Raw genomic sequence first — 8,412 nt, 5'->3', positions numbered from 1 at the left:
GCCCGTGCTCGGCGGGACGCGGAGTGCAGCCGCGGCTCCACGGCGCAAACCCGGCCGCCGCTCCTCTCGCCGCCGCCGCTCCGGCCCTTCCCGCGGACGGGAGGCGGCGCCGGGGCGGGACGGGGACACCGGAGCACGGGATCCCACCTGTGTGCTGGGGGTTCCTGCGTGCCGCGGGCAGGAACAGCGTGAGGCTGCTGAAGCGAGCTGGAAATAAAGGAAACGAGTTACAAGGGACAGTAGCCGGAAGGAAAAATAAAATAAAATAAAATAAAATAGTAAAATATGCTAAGAGAGCCTCCACAACCCCCGGGCAATAGAATCTCCAAATAAAGTTACAGGATGCTGACACAGGTTTTAACTATAATCAACCTGCTGCTTAAGCATCTCTTCAGGGCCTTTTCCCTCCCACCTATTGAACTGCATTTCCCTCGGCACATCTACTCAGCGCTGCGGGAACTTACTCTCGCACATGCTAGAGATACATTTTCCAGTTGTGTTCTCTCTGCCCTCAGAAAAGGTCTCTTATCACTTCTCATCACTTCTACTTATCTGAGTGTTTCAGACTTGCTTTGGCATTTGCAAAGCGTTGGGCTGCTCGGGCAGACCCTGAAAGTGTCACTTCTCCGGAGATAACTCTGTGTGTAACGGTGCAGTTGCTCAATTTTGCTGTTATCACAGACGACATTTCCCTTTTTTTGTGGGGTCCAGTGTGATACCACGCAATGAGTGTATTACAGTATCCTAACGTTTTATTGCAAAACTTGTTTCTTGAATTCTAACGAAGTAACAGTTTTCTTTCAAAAAATCTAAATGTACTGGAATAGGATACAGTCTTCCATTACCATTTTTGTTTATTTTTTTTTGTTTTGTTTGTTTGGTTTTTTTTTTTTTTTTGGTTTTTTTTTTTTTTGTTTTTTTTTTTTGTTTTTTTTAATGCCTGAGTGAAATCTCTGGCTTTTAAAGTGGAAGTAACGTTGATTTTGCTGTGGGAAAAATAAATGATATGTGTGCTAAGGTAAATATATTTACAATCATGATTCACTGCATAAAAGCCAAGACAGCCACCACACATCCTTATATTCCACATTACGCATTGGTGTTAAACCTTTTATTTTTGGTGGGTTTTTTTCAGCATGGTCAAAATCTCAGAATACTTGTAGATCAAGTCTTCTGATGATAAGAAAATATATGACAATTGAAGAATTTCAACTGGCCTGTGGAATTTCTTGCAAGAGACGGAGAAGGAGCTTGGCACATCCCACTCCCCAAGGGAGACAAGAGCCTCTTTGTGGCCACTGTAGGCCACTGCAAGGATATCCATGAAATAGGCCTGTTCAATCGTTTAGTCTTCAACAAGTTGTGTTCAAAATGTTTAATAGAAGCTCTGGACTGTTACAATTGCTTTTGGCTGCTAGTGCTTTTTTTTGGCTTTTGCATGTGCTTTGCAAAAAAATAATTCACTACAGGTGTTTGTATGGGCAGTAAGAAAAAATAGCAAATGAATCTTCAGTGGCCAGGTCTGGTATTTTTTGAGTCAAAAGGCACAAGTTGAGCATGGACCTGGAACTCATTTTCTACACATCACATTTTTATCACTTCCACACACTCAAACCAGCTCCCCTTTATGTCAGATGCACAGATACAATGCCAGTGAAATCACGGTATAAATACCAGGCTGGATCATGTATCTTGCTATGCTCTTACTACAAATCCTTTGGAAGGGCTCTGAAATAGCTGCATTAGTGCTGCTGAGGCCATGGCTTATAGAGCTGGACACAGATCATGGGAGAGAGGCTTATGAAGTCCTCCTAAGCTGGCCTGTAATGCATACATGCTTTCATGTCTTGTCTCTCATTATACCTCCTTGCAAGGGATATAAGCAGATACAGATCTAAGTCTGTCTGTCTATCTATCTATCTATCTATCTATCTATCTATCTATCTATCTATCTATCCTCAAGGGTGGGAGGTCAGTTATGCCTCAACACAGAAAGACCTTAAGTTCTAGATATGGAAAGAGTAAAAAGTAAAAATCTTTGTCCTCTGGACATTGAGCCACTCATTCACAGATTTAGCTAGTTAAGTGTGTGACAAGAAGTGGTATGAATCTGAAACTCACTTTATTTTCACAACCCATCCCCTAGATTCAAGCTACCATCTCTCCATCTCAAAATGCTTACCCAAGCTGCCCCCCGTGCTGGCACTCTGCCTATGCACAGCAGTCTCCCACAGGAAGGGATGGGTCCTGGTTTTCTCTTTTGACCCATACCATCCACCTACTTAGTGTTTTATCTCTGTACCATCTGGAGAACATAAAATGAATGTCAATTCCCTTCAAAACCATGGGAGGTATCATTTTTCCTCATTGACATGCAGTTCAAAACATAGCAGACATCCAACCTTCAACACTGCCTTTTTAAGGTATGCCTGGGTATGATCCAGCTCCCTCTCCATCCTCCACAAGAGAGGCCATTTGGCCTGTCCCAGTAGCTCTAGGAAATTCACTCTTTGGTCCTCTGTGACATCTTTTTGTTACATCAGTTGCTCTCAATACCTGAAGAGTTGGTGGCAGCCCTGTATAGATGGGCTTTTTGTGCATCTGTGCCTTAATGTTTTATTCCTTCTTCAGACAGTAGTTGGGGACCAGCTGAGGCCGCAGCTCAGCAGGAATTCCTCCTACCAACACGGTCACAATGGCATGTGCCAGAGGAGAAGACAGCACTCATGTACAGCAACACATTTGGAGTGCAAGGTACAAGGCCAGTGGAAATAACAGCTGTAGCCTGAGGAACACTTGACTTCTTCCTGGAGAGACTGATAAGTAAGAAGTGATTGATCCATATTAAAAAAAAAAGAACCAAACACCAAAAGCTAAAAGACAGCAACAAAAACCAGTAGGAACACTAGCTGAAAGCTAAGGAAAAGAAGACGGAATTAAAAAAAATCTAAGAAGGAAATCCTTTAAACAATCACAAACAGAAGGAAACGTACTGAAATAGAGAAAATAAAATAATTTGATGTATATGGCAGAAATGTTGGGAAGAGGGCAGAAGTCATCATGTACTAAACTTGGTTAGCACTTGTCAGTAGAAAGAACTACATTTCCATTTCATTTTCAGCTGAAGCTGTCACTTCCATAGCAGTGGCACCTGTGTAATCCAAGGATATATGGTATGATAAGAGGTCCTGATTTTTGGAGGCAGTCAATGCCTTAACTCTTGAGAGCCTGAAGCACTGTTCTACTTTTGGCCACTAACTACCAAAGTAGAGGAAAGCAGTAGAGACAGAACACTTGGTGCTTTCAAGATGTTTTTATATTTGATTTCTTTTTTCCTAATTGATACAGTTGTATGCCAGGAACAATTTGTCACTGAGACTGTGGTAACTTAGGATAGAAAGGAAAGATAGTGCAAGGTGAAAGGGGAGATTGCATTGCATTTTGCAGCCACAGCATTTGGAAAGATAGCATCCAGCCAGCAATGGAGTTCATGGCTAAATGCCGAACGTGTTTTGACTCATGAGGATTTGCTGGAACATAAAGAGTTCAGAGAAGTAGCTATGCAGTTTACCTCAGTCTTAAAAGACAGCAATTTTAGAAGTTTGTTAGACTGGAGATTTCAACAGGAACATGGGATTTTCTCTTTAGCTGAGGCCTACAGCAGGTCAAAAGATTTATTCTTAGGATTTAGAAAGATTTAGGGACCCACACCTGTCAGAAAATATTTTGTTATGCCTGGAATAAAATATTTCAGCTCTGAGTTTTCTTAGTCAAGCTGCCTTTATGCTATTGATAATTGCCTGAGCAATTTTTGAAACTCAGTTCAGTGCCTATTGGTGCTTACATATTTTGTAACTGTATCTTCAAAACATTTAAATATTCCTTAATCTCTTTTCCTTTTAGATATCTTAAATATGTATGATTTTATGATTCTCTCCTACTGGATTGCTTTGTGTCAACAATGCACTGTATATAGCTTGTTTGGCTTGGAGATGCTTTCAGAGAAAGGGTGAAGAAGGTAGAAATTGTCATATTATTGATGTTACTACAACAGCTTCTACCTTTGTAAAGGCTGCATCTTCACCTTGGTTAGACCAAATGCAGTTGAAGCTAGGTGTGTCTCATAATGCCTTTTCTCTTGGAAGCTGATTGCAAACAGAGGAATTGCTAACACTGTGGATGTTGCCTTTTGAGTAGCATCTCTTTTTTTCTCTGTTGTTTTTTTTTTCCTCCACCCTGTGTATTTTTGTGGGTTTTTTCTTATTTTATTGTAGTTGTTTGTTGGTTTGTTTTTTGTTTTGTTTTGTTTGTTTTTTTTTTTTTAATTACATTTTCAGCATCAGTATAGGTCTCTTTCAGGCACCTGCTTTTGTTCTCCTATGACATCCTTTACATTGGGGATGACTTACACAAAACAGTACATTATTGCCAGATTAAAAATCTTTTGCAAAACTTCTTTTGCAGCAATTCTCCAAGTGAGGAGCATGTTGGAAGGCACCAGTTATGCACGCCTAAATAAAATGCTGAAATCTCTTTCATCTGCCGGGGTCCTGCAGTTTATATTTATTTTAAGTTCTTTAATATGGTTGCTGTTACTAAAATGCCAACAGGGATGATAACAGTAGCAATAATATTTGAAGAACCAACAAAGAACACAGGTTCTGCTGGTGATGAGTTCTGCTAGTGTGGACACTGCTACCTGCATGTATGTGCAAATTCTGTGTTGGCTGAACCACTCTCTTCTGTCTTGGTACGTATGGAATGCACAGAATTAATAAAATAGAATAAATGGAATTAATAGAGTAAATAGAATTAATGCTTACTCTAAGTATAAAATTGACTTTAAATCCCACAATCAAATTAGAACCACCACTTTCTCAAGCACTCTAAAAATCCTTTGCTTTCTTTAAATAAAGAAATATTAGTGAAAACTTGACGTCATTTCAAACACAGATCTTTTATTTGGTCATCTGGTAGGGCATGTTTATAAATTCACTAATGGCACAGCTCTTCACAGAAGGCAGTGAGAAAAGAAGCCATCCCTTATGGGTTTGTGAGTTGGTGCAGGGAGTACAGCCACCTGCTGGGTAACCCACCGAGGTGCTGCTGGCTGCACAGCTCACAGAGCATCATCACCAGTGTTAGTGGACAAAAGGAGCTGGCAGAGAAGGAGATGGGAATTGCTGCCAGCTCATATCCTTCCCAGCACTTTGTTCAGGACCAAATGAGATCCATCAATTTTTTTCTGGAGCAGGATCTTACAAGGCCTGGTTTTCCTCCCCCTGTGGTGTCAGATGCTGACCTGCATGATGAATGAGCCCATTTAATAATGATTCTTTCTTCTGTGCCATACCTGCTCCTTGAGTAGCTCAGATGATACCAGTATGTACATTTTAAATTAAACATTTTTATGTATTATTTAAAGTAATAATAAGGAATGAGATACTGTCTCCTTAAATCAAAGTTCTGGGTAATTACAGCTGGGATAACCCCTGGAGACCAGTAATGAAACCCAAATGATTGAATTGCTGTAGCAGAAAATAATTCCCTAAGGTTCTGCAGCAAGGTGCTCTGCCTAAGGAGGGATACAGCAGCTTGAACTTTGTCACATTTACAGCTTATCAGTGATGGATTGAGCAAGGAGGGTCTGCTGATCACTGATAAGCTCGAGCAAAGGGTCTGCTGTTTTTAGAGGATATGAAAGCCAGGTGCTTCCTGGCTGAGGCTAGGATCAGCAAGGCTGTGCAGGCACTGATACGGAAGTGAGAGTCAGAAGTGTCAAGCAGAAGAAACCAAGGAGCTCATAACACCTTTCCAGCAACAAAGCATATTTTGCTGAGTAAACCTGACAACACATAATCTAACAATGCATATGACTGACAGTCAAACACTTTATTCTATAAGAGGCCAGTCCCACATTTTCATGGCGAGGACATCCAGCATACCTCCCTGGAGGTGCTGAAGAACCTTCCATGAAGGTTACTCCTCAAGGCTGAGCTAGGCACTGACATAGCTGTTATTTTTCTTTTATATTCATAATGAAATATCTTTCATGACATCATTCACTAGAGTGATACAGAGCTGTTGGCTAACGTCTGCATTCACAGTCAGGCTTAACAAAAAAACCCCCCTGAGATTAGGCACGCAGCCAAGTGTTTCTGGAATAGTCCTGGTTGCTCTTCAATGCTTCAACAAGCTATTTTCTTTCAAAAAAATATGGGTCTTTCACATATCAGCTCCGTTTGCCATCTCACTCTATCTATTGATTTTTGCAAACTTCTCCACATATTTTAAGACTAGAATTCAAGCAGTGACGTGAACCAAAATTTGGACTTCTATGCCAGCAGTGAAATGTGAAAGCTTAAGTTTGATTATAATAGGACATAATACCAACCACCAGATTTGTGGTTCCCTACAACTGATACCATAGGACTTAGTTTCATTGATGGAGGGCAAGTCTGTCTTCTCTTACTCATGCTGGGTGTCTGGTTTCTAAAAAACACCTCAGTTCTAGAAGAATATTGTAGGAGACCAAACATGCTCAGATTATGGTGTATATTCTCTGAACCCCTAATGGGAGGGGAGTCTGTGTGCCAAGTCTTGTGCCAAATAAGCACCAAAGCACTCCAGAGGGTGTCAGATTCATTACTTTCATTCACTTTTGTCTTTAGACTTTTGAATATGCTCCACAGCAACCTCCCTTTATTATCAACTACAAATTCTGGTTTTGCCTTGATGACAAAGATCAGTAAATTCTTTATTCTTTTTCTAGTTGTAGTCTCATTTGGCAAACTTGTAGAAGAAAGTTAGGAAAAGGTCACAAAGAAGTTGCACTGTGACTCACTCAATGGAAGCAAGATGTCTGATTCTAGTAATCTGTTCTGACAAAGTAAAATTTATTTTAATAACAAAATTTTTCAGGATGGATAGGAACAAAGTTTTGCCCTTTGTCTAGAACTCAAGCAATAGAGAAAATGCAACATACTGAAAAGCATGAGTTGTCAAGTTCAAAACCAAGCCTTAATTTTATGCCTCAGTTTTTATATTTGAAATTTACTGGGTATGCATTTTTAGCAAGAATTACTACATGTAGATGATAGCTATTAGCAATGAGATTTCTTACTGAGGTGCAACTCAGAGGTCAGAAATCAAACGTGTGGCATCCATGTAGGATGGCTAAGCATCTAAACAGATTGCATCTGTAATTTTGTGTCTGCAATTCAAAATGAGGAGCTTTCCATCCTCATTTCAATATTTGGTTCACAGCATTCATTTAATAGAACCTTCTCTTTTGAGCTGTACATAATGACACCAAAATACTAAGGCTAGACTTTCATGACCAGTTGATGACACCAGAATAGTACATCAAAGAAAGTGTCTTGTAGATGACTGGTCAATAAATCTGCTTGACAATTTAATTGGTATAATTGATAAAATCCATATAACTACTAGGGAGGAAATTAAATTACTTTATACAAATCAGATTGGGATTTAGATTAAAATTTTCTGGGTCAATTTGCTCTCTGCAAATTATGTTATGGAAGACCCCCTGGTTTGAAACACACTTACTAAGCTTTCTCCTAAAAAGTGTCTTAATACATATAGAATGGCATAGCCCAATATCTCTTTACACAGTGTATCCATTTTTCCCTTGTAGTCTTTAATTCTCCACTTGGAGAAAATATGCAAACAATCAAAAATGCCACAATGACCGCAGATTGTATTGTTCTTTTATTCTTGTGTGCAAAGATACTGCCTTAGGAGGCACAACAGGTTGTTGCAATGCTTAGACCTCACTGGTGGTATTATTAAGGCCTTTTACTGCAGCAGTGGTGAGATTGAGGGCTTCTCCAAGTTCTCAGCTAAAGGGGAAGACAGCTGGAATTGCTGAATGGAGGTCCATGGCTTGTCTTATATTGTGGTAGAAAGGCTAAATAATCACAACACCTTCTTTCACCCTTAAAACCCATGAAAGGAAATGCATTTAGTTTATTGCTTTTCAAGCTTGATGGAGAGCAAAGGAAGAGCTTTTTACTTCTGTTAAGTAGTAGAAAAATGATAGGATTTTTTCCAGTCCTGCTGTTTCTGTGATGATGTGTCTGGACCTTCTCAGGTTCTGATGGAGAGGCACAACTGCTTCAGCCAAGTGTCAGAAGTCTCTACCTATTTCAGATACAGAAGAGTTTAATCAGGGGTTTAATTGTGACCTTGGCATGCAGCCTTGGGAGTGCTTGTACACACATTTGTAGGAAAGCAGAAACTCACAGGAAAATGGTGCTCTTAGATGGGAGGGACAGACAAAGCCTGGAGGCAACTCCAGTCCCACTGCAGTCCTGCTTCCAGAAGATGGTACTGCAGCATCTGAGAGGGAAAGATGCTTTTCATGGGAACATAATAACATCTACCAGTTGT

This window comes from Onychostruthus taczanowskii, unplaced genomic scaffold (assembly GCF_017590055.1).
Source record: "Onychostruthus taczanowskii isolate IOZ18803 unplaced genomic scaffold, ASM1759005v1 scaffold36, whole genome shotgun sequence".
Lineage (NCBI taxonomy): Eukaryota > Metazoa > Chordata > Aves > Passeriformes > Passeridae > Onychostruthus > Onychostruthus taczanowskii.
This window is presented reverse-complemented; position numbering follows the sequence as displayed.